Source organism: Oenanthe melanoleuca, chromosome 17, assembly GCF_029582105.1.
Source record: "Oenanthe melanoleuca isolate GR-GAL-2019-014 chromosome 17, OMel1.0, whole genome shotgun sequence".
NCBI classification, from domain to species: Eukaryota; Metazoa; Chordata; class Aves; order Passeriformes; family Muscicapidae; genus Oenanthe; species Oenanthe melanoleuca.
In genome coordinates this window covers 3,794,182-3,811,949 of record NC_079350.1, presented here as the reverse complement: position 1 = coordinate 3,811,949, position 17,768 = coordinate 3,794,182, and the positions used below count along the sequence as shown (strand labels likewise).

The following is a 17,768-nucleotide window of genomic DNA, read 5'->3' as shown; positions in this document are numbered from 1 at the left end:
TTACATAAGAGATTTGGCATAGGAAGTGAAGTGTTTGGGATAACCACATGTCTGGGCAGACTCTGCTCGTGCCATTTTTCCCCAGAGGGGAAAGGTGGAGATGCAATGGAATTACCTTGTGTGACCCACTGGGCTGAACCCACAACATCTAATGGGGGGCAGAGCCAGGGAGAAACCAGACAGCCAAAACTTACAGGGAAAACATCCTGCTTAGAGCAGATTTTCTCTCTTACCTAGTGCACTGCACACTTATTTGGCAACTCCTAGCACTTGTAGGGGTGGCTGCAGCCCCCAAAATCCCCTGTGCAGCAGCAGCCCTGCAGCCTGGGACATCAGGCAAAAAGGAAGCAGTGGGAAGGGGCTGGCCCATGGCCACATCCATCCATGCTCTCAACGTGTCAGGAGAAGCACAGTGCACACCACAGCACAGCCAGCAGCCCAGACCTCTGGCATTCAGGAACCACTTCAAGCCTGATGCTGCAAAGTGCTCAGCAGCTTTCCCCTCTCACTGAGCTGCAAGGTCTCTGTGGCTCTGCACCTCACCACAGAGGCTTTGGCAGACTTATCACCTGCAAGATACAACTAATTGGTCAATCAAGATAAATCTCTTTCTAAGGAAGATTTAGGCACAGGCAGGAACAAACTCAAGCTCTGCACACGTTGTGGTTTCTCTACCTGAGTCAATTCCTTTTCCAGCTGTTAGAGAGAGGTAAAATGACAAGGGAGGTTCAGTGCTGCATATTTGGGGCTGGAGGCTCTTGTCAGACTGATCAGATGTGTGGGTGCTGCCACTGTCTCACCCAGCCCTGGAGAAGCATCCCCTCCCTGCAGCAGAATGGGATCCCAGCAAAAGAAACCCCACTGCACCAGGGCAAGGGCTGCAGGAGCATGTTCTCTGTTCTCTGCCATCACACTCCCTAAAACAGCACAAAAAGAAATTGCAACCTAATCAAGAAGAGTTATCTCTAGGTTTATATGAAAGTTAGACAAGGAGCAGAAAAACTTTGGTGACCCCAAATTCAAGGCTTGCTGATGGGCACAGCAAAAGACTCCTCAGACTCAGTCACAACTTCTGCAGGCTGCAAATTCAGAACTGGCACAAATGCTGTCTGCTGGATGCCTTCTTTGTTGCTCCACCTCTCTGTGTTTCTGGAATTACTATCACTTTAAGCTCCACAGAGAGATAGAATCTACTCTTCCACTTCTGCTCACCCCTGGTTTTGCATTCAAATCCATAATTCAAGAACAACCAGAACTACAATTCCATTTTCTCTCCTGGGTTTGAGCCACAGTCACCCTTTCTAAGCATCCTTTATGTCAGCATCACCAACTGCTCTGAAAGTGGGAGACAAACTGTATGACAAGCTGATGTTCCTTCAGCCTGAACTTGCTTGTAACAGATCTCAGTGGCAGGGAATCTCTGAATTCCTGATTTCCCAGCCATCAGAAAATGGAGCTGCCACAGCACATGGAACAAAAGACAAAAACCTCACTTGCTGAGAGCTGCTAAGAAGAAACCACCCAGCTAAAAGTGCAGGAGCAACAGGTCCATCCTGGACACACCAGCCCAGTGACAAGCAGCAGGCTGAGGCTGTTAATCATTTCAGAACTGGATGATAATGCTGAATAGTCTTAATCTGATACTCAGTGGCTTCAGCAGAAGCCAGCCTGGGGCTGCTTCTGCTTGTATTCCTTCAGGAAACAAAACTGGTGGATAGAAACAGATATAAACACTACTGAGCAGATAAACTGCAAGAGGAAACAGGCAGCTAACTTACACCCTCTGGGAGAAAGCAAAATATAGATATAGAAGAAAGGAGGGGTAAAGAGAGTGAGGAGACAGAAGTGAAAGCTCCCTGCTTCATGCAGCTTGAAAATGTGATTGACCACAGTTAAATGCTGGATCACACCCAGACCCTTTGCTGAACTACAGGCTAAAGCACCATAACCCATCTCCTTCAAGGCTCTGCCTCTTGATTTCCCATATTTCCCCTATCCTTTACACCTCCCTTCTCCAAAGCACAACTTCTAGCAGTGACACTCCTGACAATTCACCCTGTGACTCCAGCAAACACTTCTGCCAATTTCAGGTCAACACACTGTATTTCAGCTAAATTATTAAAAACCAACCAAACTAAGTGGAATAAGAACAAAAGCTCACACACACTCAGGCCCTGTCCCAAGTTTCAGCCAATGCATGCACAGCAGCAGCATTTAGGTACAGCCAGTAAAGCAGAATGTGGAAACACCCACACAGGGTCCAGAACTCCTAACTGTACATCATTTTCTGCTTTTCAGAGGATGTGATCTGCACAGTTAAATATCTGAGTCCTGGAAAAGTCAGCCCTTCCTCTTTTTAATCAGCATATGGTGCTCTGTGTACTTTTACAGCATAAGGAAAAGCCTCAAACTCACTCCATTTGATTCAGCACACAGTGAATAAATGACACAGAGCCTTTCCACAACAGGCTGGCATGATTGTTTCTTTTTCTGCACTTTGATTTCTAAAAAGAGAGATTATGGACAGAAAGCATTTTGAAGAAAAGTGTAAGAAAAAGGAAAAGAAAAAGCCTCAAGAGTTCAACTACCTCCCTGCTGGGCAGAGCATCTCCAAGCATCTGCTGTACCTGCACAGAATTACAACAGCTCCCACTACAAGCCAGCCTGCTGACAGTTCTGACACCCCAGGCTGCAGGCTGGTTATCCCCCACTTGGAAATGGGAATATCAATATTTCCACTGCCATCTGCAATTAAAGTCATTAACCTTTTCCCACACATTTATAGATTAACTCTTTCTCAGTGTTATGGTTGCACCAAACTTTAAAGAAAGGGGAAAAAAAGCAGCAAGAGCACAAAGGAGCCTGCATTTACTGGGTGTTCAAATACCATCACTGGGGTTTCTGGAAACAGCTTCTTGACTCAGTACAACTCTCCTTGTCATTGGAGCAAGTACAGAGCTAAAACTGCCATCTGCTTTTTCTCTTTGCCTACACTGCAGCACTCTTTAAAAACGTTTCTAAAAGATAAACCACAACACCCAAAAGGTCCTTAGTGACACCTGTTAGGGAGAGGGGTTAGATACAGTCAAACTCCACTTCCAGCTGAGTTTAAGAGGCTACAGAAACAGGAAGATCACCTCCTCTTTATGAAACTAAGTACAGAAAGTACACTGAGCAAAGTATAAAATACAGAGCCCTTGCAAACAGCACTTAATTCCTCTCTATTACCTATTTAAAGGGTTGTTTCCTGCTCTGTGGAGCTAAGAACTTCACTGCAATTCTCCCTTACACCACCAGTTCTGCAAGGCCATATATCAGCATTATTAATATGATTTACAAGTGCTACAGATGTTCTCCTTAGGGGCAGCTCCATGCAAACATCGACAGACTCCTAATAAACAGACCCAGATCCATCTGTTAACTTGTTTGAAGCATTTCACTGTACGGAGCAGAACCAAAGTGATTCATTAGAGAAAGTATCTTCATCAACAGCACTTCTCATGCTCCAACACTTTCTCCTACTTAGCTTTTAGATTTGTTTTTATGTATTTAAATGATTAAAGTTACTATTTCAAAAAAGAACAGATAGAAGAAGGGTGTAATAATTGTAGTAAAAATGGATGAGGTGCCACTGGTTTAAATCATGCTCTGGGTTTACAACTACAGCACCGCACCTTTCCCATGCAAAGTCCACCTAAAATCAATACATGACAATCAAGTCAGTTTAAGGGGATGAAGGATGAAATGAAAGGGATTGAATTACCAGGACATAAACATACTGCTTGTTAGCTGAGGCACAGGAACCTGGTAATGGGGCAGGGTAAGAGCCCCCACACACCAAGGGAATTACTGCAGCCACTTGTTACACCAGCCACCCTCTCATTTAAGACCACCACTCATCCCCTGTGCACACTCCCACCAGCTTGGCTTTATCTGTTCTCAAAGCAATTGAAGTGCCCTGTGTTTGAACAAGCACATTGTCCCGGAATAACTCTGTGTGTTAACTTAAAGCAAACACAGCCACACAAGCACAAAAGGCTCTATGGGCTCTACTACTTCCGATGAAAAGTGATTTTGCTAAGGTTGGGTAGATCCATAAACTTGCTTGGCTGTGCAAGGAAGTTCCAGGTCAGCTGAGGTGTGAACAAGCTGGGGTAGTTAAGCTGCTGTCGCTCCCTCAGAGAGCATCAAAGCAGTTTCTGAATTAAAGCCCTGAGAGAAAGGGAAAAATTTGGATCTTAAAGTCACTCCCCGTGCAGGGAGCAGAGGTTGCTGATTCAGGAGAAGGGCAGATGGACAGGGGGACAGGCTCCTGCCAGGAGGAGCAGAGCCTCCCCAGCACAGCTCCTGCTGACAGCACCCACGGCTTAGAGCACACAAGCCCTAAGCTGCTCTGAGCTCCTGCATATGGATGAAGCTCAAGTCCAAGGAAATATGACCATGACAGCGTGGACACAAGTATCCCAGTTGATTCCCACGTGGCTTGTTCCTGCCCAGGAAAGGAAAACACTCCCAGCACACTGGCTGATCCATAATACTCCCACTCAGGCAAGCACTTACTCCAGGGGAAACTCGGAGGAACATTCCCTCTCTCTTCATTGAAGAGCTGCACTTCAACATTATTTCACAGACCCTGAGCAGGACTGGAGCAGCACCACAAAAGCTGCAAAAAGCAATGCTTTCCAGGAAGGAACAGCAAAAAGCAATGCTTTCCAGGAAGGAACAGCAAAAAGCAATGCTTTCCAGGAAGGAACAGCATTCTCAGACACAACTCTCACACACATGTGCTCAGTTTATCACTTTCACTACAGCTCACAGCACAACACGGTTCCTAAATCAGCCTTGGCAAGCAAAAAAACTACATTCTACAGCCCCTCCCAGCAAAATATCTCTGGACTGCAAACTCTACACTTACTTATAGCCAAACCAGGACCAGGGCAATTTTCTAAAACAGATTTATCTCATCATGGCCATATTGATGGTTTTGAGAGAGATCCCCGGATGAGCTGAGCAGCTGAAAAGACAAAGTACCCGAAGGAGAAATGTGTGTTTTCTTCAATACAAGTAGGGTTTGGTCACAACAGGAGAGTCAGTCACATGAAGAACATCTCAGCCTGTACATCTGTGTCAGGAAAGTTCTCCAAGTGTAAATTTCAAGAATGGAACAGCAATCCTTTCCTGCCCTCTCTTTAAATGAAATACAGGAGCAAACAGGATCACTCCCAAAGCAAACTGGTGTCAATCACATCCAAGTCTAAATCTCAAAGTTTGACAGTAAATGGGATCAGTGCAGACAGGGAAATTTGCTCCAGATTGGTCCCTCAAGCACAGAAATTTCACCTCAAATTGTCTTTGCTACATCTTTTGCAATGCTGGTGGAGAGGAGAAAGCCCTGCTCCCAGGAAAGAAGAAAAAAACTCCTCTGACCAGGTTATCCACTGCTGAAACACTTCCAAATATGACAACATCTGCTGAAAAGGTGCATAAGAAACCCAAAATAGAGGTGAGTGGTTTCTTCAGTCAGTATCTTATCAAGAAGAAGGGAAAAGGACTGCTAGAAAACACAGCACACTACAGAGAATTTCTGCATTGCTCTCCAGAAGAATTTACATCCTTCCAACACTGGCTTTAGCAACAAGTGGGTTAAAGAGTTAGTGTGCCACAGAAAGTTTTCCACCTCCAACAAGCACTAATGATGGACAAAACAGCCTGATGTTGCAGTAAGATCCCGTGGAATGAAAAGCTGGAGATGCACAGTTCCTTCCAAAATGTCCTGACAGCTCACTGAGCAGCACAGCACACCATGGCTCCCTCCCAACTCCCAGAACTCCTCTGCTCACAACGAGGTTCTGGGCTATTACTAAAGAATAATGTAGCAAACTGAAATAAAACAAAACAAAACAAAACAAAAAAACCAACATCAAGTACAACAAAACAAAACATATGGTTCATGGTAATGATTGGGAAACCCACTGAGGATTAATGAATTTTGCAAATTAGCAAAGAAGGAGCAACCAGGATTAAAGAGAAACAATCAACAACACTGAGATGCAAAACATTCTTTGTTCATTTATTTAGCAAAGTGTAGTTCTGCCTGTGCTGAAAGCACCTGATAGCTTACCAAAGAAGACAGAGTAATATATTTTGTAAAAGTAATTAAGCCTTTGAAATCTGAGACCTCAGCACATCACTCAGCTGCTGCCGAGGAGAGGGATTTGACTCCCAAGTTGTTTGTGCTGTCAACAAGGGCGATCAGGCTCCCAGATTACTCCTGGGAGGAGGAGTGAGATTCTAGGAGTGCAGCAGGGCTTGGCTGCAAACCCACAGCCCACTGCACAAGTGCCTCCCCTCCAAGGGAAGTGGTAAATATTAAACAGCATCGTTCAGAACGTGCACCAAGCAAAAGATGTGCCTGGGAAAACTCTGGGAAACCTCAGCCCAGAGTGTGCACTGCCTTCAGCCTCACAGGGAGACAGCCTCAGGTCAGGCAGGCTGGACCCCTGGCCTGCAAGGGAGGCTTGAGGAGACCAAAATCCCCCGTTAGACTCACTCCACCTTAGAGATGAGTTTTAAACACACAGTTCTTCACTCAGCAATGAGGCCTTTTGCAAGATTATTAAGAACTGTGATTTAAGCCATTGTACACAGCAGTGCAAAGACACCAGCAGCTAGGAAGCTCACAGAAACACTTGCATTTGCAGACACTGACTAATAACAAAATCAGCCTTCTTGAAAGAGAGACAGAGCAAGGGCAAGGCTGCCCAGCACGCTTACTGAGCTGGAACTCAGACTTCAACATGCTTTTCCTCTAAATACTTTTTAAATGACAAGAACTAAAGTTTTTGTAAGCACTTGGGTGCTCAAATGACAACAGTTTTATTCCCAGAAGCCTAGTTTTTATTTGAAGATAACAGAACTAACACTCCAGAGTCAGCTTTGAAAACAACCCCCAGACACTCCACGTTGCACGTGCATTCTTTGTTAATTTAAACTTTTCATGCATAGGTCACTCCAAGTAAAAAGCTTTTTACTGCACTAGCTACTGTCTCAGCACTGAAGAGACAATATTGCAATCAAGCTTATGCTGAACATTTTAAAAGATTGTTACCCCCTGCCCAAGCCTTTTATTAAACATTGTCTCAAAACACTAAATAAGCATGAGTGGAAAAAATACCCAATCTTAGCATTTCTTCTTTCCAAAAAGGAAGGCTTTAAGGTCTGGAGTTACTCTGTTTCAGCAGGAGCCTCCCAGGGTATTATTAAAATCTCCCCAAACTTCTGGGCTAAAAAAATGAGACACCCAGCAGTCTGCCAGTGCTGTGATGTGCAGATCAGGAGGCAGGACCTGCATTCACAGAACACTCAAGCACTTAGGGAGCTGTAAGCAATACAAATCATGGCTTTTTTCTGCTTGTAAAGCAACCAAACCGCTTTGGGGACTTCTTGTTTGTTTTGATCGATGCATATTTATTCTGCACTTGTCACCCAGATCCTGCAGCACATATGGTAGTCACCAAGTCCCCTCTAATACCTTGGCTTAGCACTGTGTGAATTAAAGACAACAGTTTCAGCTTTAAAACGAAACTTCCAGTTTCATGTAGACACACCCCCACCAGCACACTCACACTGTACACGTTAAAAATATTAACAAGCATATTAAAAACGTGCTTCTCTATTCCCAGCAAGGAACAGCAGGTGTGCTTTGCTAATTATGTCAGCTCCTAACCTGCTATTATTTACTAGTGTCAGGGAACTTAAGACATTAAAAAAAAAAACAAAAAAAAACCACCACAAAACAAAAACCAAAACAACAAATGAAAAAACAACCCCAAAACCTACATATAAAAGTTTGAAATATTAGTGAAGCCATCACATTTGCTCATCCGAACAAGTTTATTTTAGTAACTTTTGGCTCCTGAAGAAATCAACAGAAAGGAACATCCACAGTCTGGGACTGTCACAGAACATTTCTCCCGAACCTGACAGAACGCATTCTCCACGTTGTCAAAAGTCAATTGTGGAGGAAAACACGCTCTGAATTAACACCCTGCGAGACCCAAGCACGCAAAGACGCACACAGACCCGCGACCTGAACACTACAGCTTTGTTTGAAAGTGAAACCAAGCAGGCTACAAATAATGCTCTATCCCCAGCGCCCAGGGAGGTGCCAAACCCAAACAAGAAGTATAAACGGAGGAGAAGGACGGCTGAGTTTTGAAGATTTACATTTTATTATCGGCAGCATTATTTATAGCGTGATACTTCTATATATAAATCTGCGATCTGCGTTTCTTTTTACACCTAGAAAGCGTATCGAGTTTAGGCAGCGAACCCTTGGGTTTCCATTTATTTGCGAAAAGTTTGGTAAACACCGGATATTTACGCGAGCGGAGCAGCTGTGTACACACACACACATACACAAATAAAGGCATGCGGACGCGGACACGGCGCGGAGCGCGCACTTTGCAGCGCATCATCCGCCGCTGCTCAGCCCTTCCCAGCCGGGGAAATGGCCGGAGCAGGCGGGCGCTGGCCCAGGCTGGGGCTCCGCTCGGACCGCCGCCACCGGGGCTGGAGGCTGCTTAATCCCCCCTTCCCTCCCCTCCTCCGCGCTGCTTTTTAAATTTTTTTTGTTGTTCTCTTCCCTCCTTTTTTTTTTTTTTTTTTTTTTTTTTTGTCCCCCCCCCGTCTCTCTTTTTTTCCTTGTTTTCAAGAGAGCCCTCCTTTTCCTCGCCCCTAATTTTCCCCTTCAAAAGATGGCGGGCAGAGAGAGCGAGCGAGGGAAAAAGCGAGGGAGAGAGGGGGAAGAAGAAAAACCAAACCAAAAAAAAAAAAAAAAAAAAAAAAAAAAAAAAAAAAAAAAAAGAGAAGAGAAAAGAAAGCAAGCAAGCCCGTCCTGCGCTGGGGCGCGGGCTCGGCGGGGCCGCGGCTGCGCCCGGCCGGGGCGGCTTCGGGCGCTCCGAGAGAAGGGGAGGGGGAGCAGAAGATGGAGAAGAAGCGGCAGAAGAAGAAGAAGAAGAAAAGGGTGGGCAGGAGCGGCGGGGCCGGGAGGAAATCAATGGCCAGGCTGCAGCCAGCCCCGCCGCGCTTTGTTACAATTGTGGCGGCGCACAAAGGCTGCGGGGCCGCGGGGAGCGACGCGGGGCTCTCGTAACAAGGAGTAGAAGAAGAGAGGAGGGAAAAAAATATTAAAAAAAAAAAAAAATCAGCATTGGCCTTTCCCAAGTGGGTTTTGCTTTCCTCCCCCTTCTTCCCCGGCCCCCCTCCCTCCAGAAACCATGGCCCAGTGCTAGCAATGCACACCCAAGCATCTAACAAATAAAGGGAAAGATTAAATAGATTACTTTGCCCCGGCAGCTCCAGCAACGTTTGCCTTACAGTCCCTCCAGTTGCTCTTCTTTTTATCCTCGGCAAGGCAGTATAATAGATGCGCTACAGCGCCCGAGCGCTCATGCGCCGGGGCGCAAGGCCATGTGGGCACCGTAGTCCCGGGCCGGGCCGGGCGAGAGGCGGCGGCCGCAGCCCGAACTACAAATCCCAGCAGCCAGCGCGGCCGCCCCGGCCCCCCGCGCCCTGCCCGGAGCGGCGGGCAGGGGACGGCAGCGGCAGGGGTGATGCCCCGGTCAGCGGGCGGCGGGGCCGCACAACGCCCGGTTCCGGCGGGGACAGCGCCCGGCCGCGCTCGGGGAGCGGCACCCGCCGCACGGAGCCGGGCGGAGCGGGCGGCGGGCGGCTGTCCCCCGGGCAGACATGGCCGGGGAAAATCCCGGCTTCCCCCGTCCGCCCGCGTCGCGCCTCCCGAGGTACGAGCAGAGCCTGAAAAGTGCGGCTGCAAACGCGCGTGGGACCCACGCGTGCCGCGGGAAATCACAACTGCTCTCGCCCCCTTTTTTTTTTTTTTGGTGTGTGTGTGTGTGTATATGTGGAGAGGTTTTTTTTTAAATCGCGGTTTGCATTGGGTAATGCGCTCTCGCGTTTATTACGCAACAACTAATACGAGCTGCAATAAAAATAGCCCGCCGCCGATACACGCTGGAGTAGCGAGCCGCCAAAAAAAATCCATCAAGGAAATCCACAGCCCGATGTAGTTTGCCCTGGTTGGTGCATTTCATAACATTGTCAACTGCTGAAAACAACAGAAATTAATCTAATGTATACAATGAAAACAATGTGAATTTTACCAGCACACCACCATAAAAGCATCAACAAACATCAGCACTGTTAGAAACACTTCCAAGTAACAGACTCACACACAGCCCATGTCCTAAAGCAAATCCACAACTGCAAACAGAAGTTAAAACAACAAAAAAATTGTTATAAGCCAAAATATGATTGAATTGCTGCAGAAAAAAAAAAATAATAGAACTATTGGAAAATGAATGAGGGGAACATTTGAGTGCCAATATGGAATAAGGCAGAGAGAGGGGATTTCTCTGTGGACATGTGTGCCAGCAGAGGCTGCCATGCTGCTGCTTCAGACAGCCACATGCTGATGCCAATTAATAAGTCAGTTTATTGTAACCATAAGGTGAAGGCAGTTTTACTAAAAGACCTTATTTCCAGAAGATTAGCTTTAGAAACACACTACCAGTGGGACTGAAATTTCTCCAGAGGTATGATATAATCAGAAAGATTGTGCAGGCTTAGGAGAATTCCATTTAGCCACATTTGCTGCTGCCTCAGGATGGAACCAAAACTGTGCACATACCTTAGCCAAACTCCCCCCAAAAAGGGCTTTTTGGCACTCCATTTCAAGGTTTGTGCAAATTCAGGAACCAGAAACTTGCTTAAAACTCTACCACTCTTAGGTATATTCACTAAGGCAGCATTTGGTGTATCTGCATCAACACCCAAACCCCACTCTAGGTCAGTGTGTGAGACTTGGGCTTCCCTCCTGACCCTTTGACTCGACCATCAGGTACCCCAAAGTCACCTCCCCACCCACAGCACATGGTCTCTGCAGGAACATGAAGCATGTAAGCAGAAAGAAAAAAGTAAATTCTAGGAATTCTTAAGGAGAACCACCACACTTCACTGAGGTGTTCACAAACCTGACTGCTGGACAGAGAGGAAATCCTTTTGGAACACCACCTAAACTCTGCCCTGCCCACACATGTCCTCAACATCAGGTACCAGGGAGTGGGGGAAGGACTGGATTTTGAACACCTTTTACCATTTTTTCTGCTCTCAGCCCATTTTCAAGGCAATCTATAAGACCACAAGCATGTCAAAGCATTTGAGAGCTGAAGGGAAGCAGGGCAGTTCTTTTGACTGCACTGTCCTGCTCCAGGATGTACCTGATCCACATGGATAACCAGAGTAGGAATTCCTGAATGCCATAACATACACAGACACCAAATCAGGAGCATGACCAAAGAGCCCCTAAATGAAAACTGCTGCAGCTCCAGGCATGGGGGCTGGGAAAAGTTGGCAGCTGAAGCTTTCCAAGAAAGGGGGCAGGGAGAAATGGGCTGACTATTCATTATGAACACTTGGAAAAATGGACTCCATGCACTCTAAAGACTGCTTTTCAGCTAAATCATCATCTGAAAGCTTGGGTTTTAGAAGTATTTATATTTCAGTTTAAGACAAACTCCTGCAACAAAAGAAGTGTTGGCTGCAATGTAAGACTTGGCAGAGCCACAAGGAACTGAACAGGGGTCTCCTAATGCAGAGTGTTCAGCAACCCCAGCAACAGACACAGAGTACAACAGCAGAGCAAAGAGAAACTGGGGAGTGCAGGCAGAAAGGCAGAGACAAGAGAAGTCACAGAGCAAAAAACTCTCCAAGCTAGCAGAGCACTCACCTCACAGTGAACGTGCACAAGTTCAATACTGGAGTCTGAGCCTCACTGCAAATCCACCTTCAGGAGCACGATGATGAAGGGTGCATCCAAACTGCAACCCAAAAGGAGTCTCCAATTACACCTTGTCCTGCCTTATCTCAAGATAAGGTGTAAGAGAGTTTCATCCCAAATTGTCATGTTCATTATGCAGCAGGCTGAGCAGGCAGAACAATTCACGTGGGAAACTGTCCCCAGAGATTTCACCACTATCAGTTTTCAACCTGGAACACAGCAGTCACTCACACACCTACCTGTAGGTCTGCAGACTTGTGCTTGAAGAACCCCACTGCATCCTCCAAGGGATTAGGAAAGCAAACATATTTTGGGATCCCTAAAGCCTTCTTTATGCAAGGCAGTGAGTTTAGATAATGGTTTAGCCAAACAGGCACAGGCTGACTCAGTTTGAATAAGCCCCTTAGGAGGTACAGTGAAATCAAATCAGAACAATTTAAGCTCAAGTTACTAAAGCCAAAGTAAAAGCACTTCAACCGAGGAAAAGAGAGTCATAATCTTTAAATTAAATTCTGAACTGATTTTGTCACACAGCTTCATGCACAAGATGTAACGGGCTGCCTCTTCTGAGGCACCTTAACACCAGCTTTTCCATAAAACACAAACTTAGAGCAGCAGTTCTTCCTTCTGCTCCCCAAGCTCAGAGGAACATCCTGGATTCACCCAAAGCTTCTCAATTGCCCTCTGTGGTCTTCTATGCTACACCTCCAGTTACCCAATTAGTGCCTTGTTAATGAACACCTGCCATGTATTTATTCCTGGCTGTTGCAGTACTTTTAATCTGTAATGCCCAGTGGTACCTACATCCTTCTCAGAATGTTTGTGCACAGGCTTCAACAAGAAAAAATGTTATTTGTGCAGAACCAGAGTGGTTTGCAGGGCTTTTAAACACTGGCACTTTTTGCCTCTCTGCTCATGAAGTGCTGAGTGTTTTGAAACCAAGAGGAGATGGAAGCAGAAAAGGAGATGCTTTGTGGGACAGATGAGTTTTGGGAGGATGGGCCACACTCAGTGCCTCGTGTGACTGCACACAAAAGTATTTATCTGGAATCGAGACTGCTGGGAACACAAATTTCTCTGATCTTTGCAATAGGTACTTCCTGCAAGCTTCTGATTTTCACCTCTGCCTGTTCCACCATCAAAACAACAGTTCCCCACTCCAAGGGGAGATTATATGACTCAGATCACTCCAGTGTCAGGCAGAAGGGTGTTGAACACAAGGGGATAAATGCTCTTATTACAACAGAGAGTCATCTTTTCCAATGATCATCTTCAGTGTAGTGGCAGGATTTCCTCGATTGAGTAAGTGTTATTCAGTAAGTTAAGGATGACAGGATTAGGGCAGAGGTTTGAAACAATAATTGCAGTTTGTTCTTCTGTAGTACCTTTCATCTGTGGAATTCACAACAATGCAATAATCCTCCTAACAGCTTTTGTAGGTAAGGAAATATTATGACTCCTGTTTTTCACCTGAGGAAGCTGAGAGGGAATATGATGATGCAGAGAATCATGGGCAGAGGCAGAACTGGGACTCAGCTCTTCTGACTCATTCTTTGTAGTTCTGAGAGCCTGGACACACCAGTTGGTGAGGCCACCCTGGCTCCTCACTCCCAGGAATGTCAGTGACTGCAGGGCTTTTGGATCTTTAGTGTTCCCTCTTCATCTGGAAAAGCATGAGCAGAGCCCCCAGACTGGGAAACCAGGAGCCAGGATGTCTACAAGCCCCAAAAGGCACAGCACTGAGCTATTTGAGGGGAAGACAGGAAAGAACTGAGCAACCCAAGACCTAAGGGATCTTGTAAGTGTTCATCTGCAAAGAGGAGTTTTGATTGTCATCTGAATGGTGGTCTGCAGTCAGCCAATATCCAGTGGAGGGTGCAGAGTAAAGTTCTTCCAGATTGGAAGTTCTCAAACCAGTGAAGCACAGATGAAGTGCTCCCAGTGCAATGGGCAGGAAGAGCAAGAAGAGCCCACAAAATCTTCTGTCTGACTATGATGTGTCTTACCAGGAGGGTGCAAAAGGCTTCATTTGGAGGAGCTGGAGACTGGGATACAGTGGGCTAAGATTTATATGTAATGAAACAGGCAGAGAAAAGGCCTAAACTGTTGTGAGAGAGAAGAACAGGAGCACAGAATTTGGGAATGGAAAAGAAACTGCCCAGCCAACATAGCTACATATCTTTGGCCATAGTTTAAAAAGTTCTTTTGGAAATTACCTGCATCTGAATGGTTTTGTTGGATATTCAGTGTGATGTGGAGACCCAGCACCTGCTGTGAGCACAGTGGTTTGCACAGGTAAGCAAGGCTGTGAATAGTGTGTGCTACTGAGCTGGCATTTTAAACCAACAGACACAGGAACATGCCAGACTTCAGCTGGCCAAAGCCCTAAAGGATTCCTCTGTGTTTCCTTGCTTTTCCTCCTGCCCTCTCACAAAGACTGGAGAGAATGGCACAGAGATCCTCTAACCAAACAGTAAAACCTTGGAACATCTTGATCTGTAAATGACAATGAGTACTAAATAGATTTCACTAAAACTGTTTCAGGGGTGTGACTGAATTGTATTGAACTGCCCGCTCACTGTGGCTGCAGCCAAAGAACAAAGCTCCTGATTCACAGAAGTGCTGAGAACCTGCTGCTCCAGTTGAAGTGGCTGGGAGAGGCAGGCTGTCATCACGTCTGGCAGTCAGAGCATGTGTGACTCAGGCTGGGGCTCTCAAATCAGCAGCCTCCATGCATTAACTACACTGGCATTGAGGGGAATTTGTGCTGAATGATGCCTTATAGCACATTGCAGGACCCCAACCCTGTGAGAAGTCCAACTTGCTCTTCAAAATCATGTTTCTTACCAGGTGTTCACTAACAAGGGTTTGATAACATGCAGTGTTCAATGATCTTACACAGAAATGAGTTCTTCTACAAGCCCCTCTTGCCTGGACTAAGTGTTTGTACACATCCCTCCCAGGGCAGGATGATTCCAATCCTACCTGCTCTCCACTGGGCTAAGATTTCCTTGCTTTAAATGAACAAATGTTGGCAATGATGCAAGCAAGGCTCAGAGTGTAGTGGGGGAGGTAGAAATATCATCCTGGAAAAGGTTCAGTGTTTGTTTTTAAATCCCAGAAGAAACATATGAATGTGATGTATCTGGGATTTAGGGGAAAAAAACAAAACAGAGCAGCATGTTAGGAACCACCCAGAAACAGCTCAGTGTCAGGGATCAGCTGCTCTTTAGAAGCCTAAAAGATGTAGCAGGTCTCTCCTGAGTTCTGTTTCTGGAGCAGAGTGTAGCACACAGCAAGTCTGTTCTGCACTTCCTCTGTCTGCTGAGGGGCCCAAGCAAATAAAAATGCGAGCTGAGATTGCTAATTGTGCCAAAACATAAACATGGGCTCGCAGAGCCTGTAAGCCCCGTGTCTGATTACTCACCACTACAAACGTAAGCACGAGCTGCTGTGCAGCAGGCAGGCCTAAAGAGCAGGTCCAGGCTGTAGTGAAGTTCCTGGGAGCTTTTCCACAAGCAACAAGGTCCTTTGGATCAGTGCTGCTCACGCTGCAGCCTGGGACAAAATCACACACGTTGGTCACAGCAGGAGCCATGGGCACAGCTCCTGACACCCTGAAAGCTCCCAAAGGGACCCCAGTAGCACTGGGAGCAGCCACTTCCTCCCATTTTCCTTTCCCTTTCATCACCATGGGAAGCTGCTCTCCCACAAACACCTCAGACAGGTGTCTTTTCAGTGCACTTGGCACGTCCCCAAGTTCAGGCTGCTTGGAAGCAAAGGGAATGAAAGATTTGGTGAGGGAGAAGCCTGCCAAGCCCCACGCTTTCCCAGAGTTTGGACAGATGTCACATCCTGCTGATCCCAGCTGTGGAAGCCTGGCTGGGGGAGCAAGAAAGACCCACACAGATGATTCATAACCATCAAGTGAAATTTAATCTGAATTTTTGTCTGTGCAGAGCCCTGGGGATGTGCTGCAGTCCCAAAGAAATGCCCCTGCTCGTGCTGTTCCTGAAAGCTCCATGCTATCAAAAACTCTGCCTGGCATGGAATCAGGTACTTGGCCAAATGGAGTTTATCATACTTTAAACTAGTTTAAAAAAAACAGCCAGGACACTTAGAGGCTAAGGGGTTGTTTAGGATTACACTTAATTTGTAGTCAGGGCTACAGTTTTCAGGTATTATTCAGAGCAGATAAAGATTTTTATACATGCACATATATGTATTTTCTACACACATATAAATATATTTATATGTATTTTCTATATATAGAAAAATATCAGACAAAAATTCCCAAAGCAGACACTGAAAGGCAAAATACAAACTTATCTCCAACATGAAAGAAACAAAAAACACCCTGCCATGAAAAAGGTTCTATAAATAGCATTATACTGCTGATTTGTATTCTCCCATTTTCTTTCATATTCATTGTTTAAAAGACTGAAAACATTAAGCCAAAACCATCTGGAAGAATAAGCACCAGGGATTTAACTGGATTTGTTTCCTAATATTGTTCTGGTGAGTGTGCAGCTCTTCTGTGTTTTACCTCCCTGAGTTTCGAGGGCAGGGCTAATTCTCCAGATTTCTGCTGCAGGATTCCAGGCTGGAGGAGAAAGGCCTTGGCTTCACTACACCACAGGTTTTTTTCATCTTTTCCTTTCTCAACTGCCACTAGAATTTTTGGAAGTGAAATATCTTCCTGTGTTAAAGGGCCAGTAAATGACACACGTCTCCTTTTCTTCCCCCTTAACTGAAAGCAGACTGCAACGTGTGGGTTCAGAAATAACCTACTGCTCTCCAGAAAATCACTTAAACACATGTTTAACTGTAACTGGGCTCTTTGGCCTTAATGAATTAAACACTTTTCTGAGTCAGGGTTTTTTGTGTGAATATACGGTGAGAAAACCACCTTGCCTCAGATACCCTCTCACCCAGCTGAGGATTAGGGTGTTAAATGGCTCAAACATCAGCATTATAGTCACAGAACCACTAACTTGGAAAAGACCTCCAGGATCACAGAATCCAGCCTGTCAATTAAATCATGGCACTGAGAGCCACATCCAGTCATTCCTTGAACATCCCCGAGGGTGGGGACTCCATCACCTCCCTGGGCAGCTCCAGTGATTAATATTTAAGGTTTAATATATATTAATATATATTAATATTAATATTATATATATATATATTAATATATAAGGTTTAACACCACTTTCCTTGAAGAAATCCCCCTGATGTCCAGCCTGAACCTCCCCTGGCGCAGCTTGAGGATGACTCCCCACGCCCTGCCGGGGAGAAGAGCCCGACCTCCACCTTACAGACATTATTATTGATATTACAGACATTATACAGACATTATTATAGATATTTCCGGCGCGTGGGTTGGCCTGCCCTCCTCACAGCCGCTTTTATCGGTGTGAATCCAACGGGGCCCAGCTGCACCCCAACGACACCTAACCCCTCCAGCCGGGCTCAACGGCCCCGGGCCGGGCAGCAGCGCCCTGGCCACCGCATCCCGGTGTGAACGACCCCCGGTGTGTGCGAGATTCGGTGTGTACGGGTATGGGCCTCGGTTTGTACGAGCCCCGGTGTGTGCGAGCCCCGGTTTGTACGAGTCCCGGTGCGTGTGGGACCCGGGGCGTACGGGCCCCGGTGCGTAGGAGTCCCAGTGTGTATGGGTACGGGCCCCGGTGTTTACGAGCCCCGGTGTGTGCGGGCCCCGGTGTATACGAGCTTCGGTGTGTATGGGCCGCGGTGTGTGCGAGCCCCGGTGTGTGCGAGCCCCAGTGTGTGCGGGCCGCGGGGTGTACAAGCCCCGGTGTGTGCGGGCTCCGGTGTGTGCGGGTCCGGTGTGTACGGGCCCCGCTCGCCACACGCAATGCCACACCGGCACGGGTGCGGGCCGCACGGGCAG

The 17,768-nt window shown here is 46.5% G+C and overlaps 1 protein-coding gene across 3 annotated transcripts in view; it reads right to left on the bottom strand.

Moving 5' to 3' along the window:
- BRD3 (bromodomain containing 3) overlaps positions 1 to 17,768 on the bottom strand; it is a 46,498-nt gene that overhangs the window by 28,016 nt on the left and 714 nt on the right. The window contains exons 1-3 of one of the 3 annotated variants that reach the window (XM_056505499.1): positions 17,209 to 17,426; positions 15,285 to 15,415; positions 11,807 to 11,897 (exon numbers count right to left, since the gene is read on the bottom strand). The gene's annotated coding sequence lies outside the window, so the exon portion shown is untranslated. Of the gene's footprint in view, positions 1 to 9,344; positions 9,500 to 11,806; positions 11,898 to 15,284; positions 15,416 to 17,208; positions 17,427 to 17,768 lie in introns of those variants that run through there. The other 2 variants (XM_056505498.1, XM_056505497.1) reach the window with 2 other exon arrangements.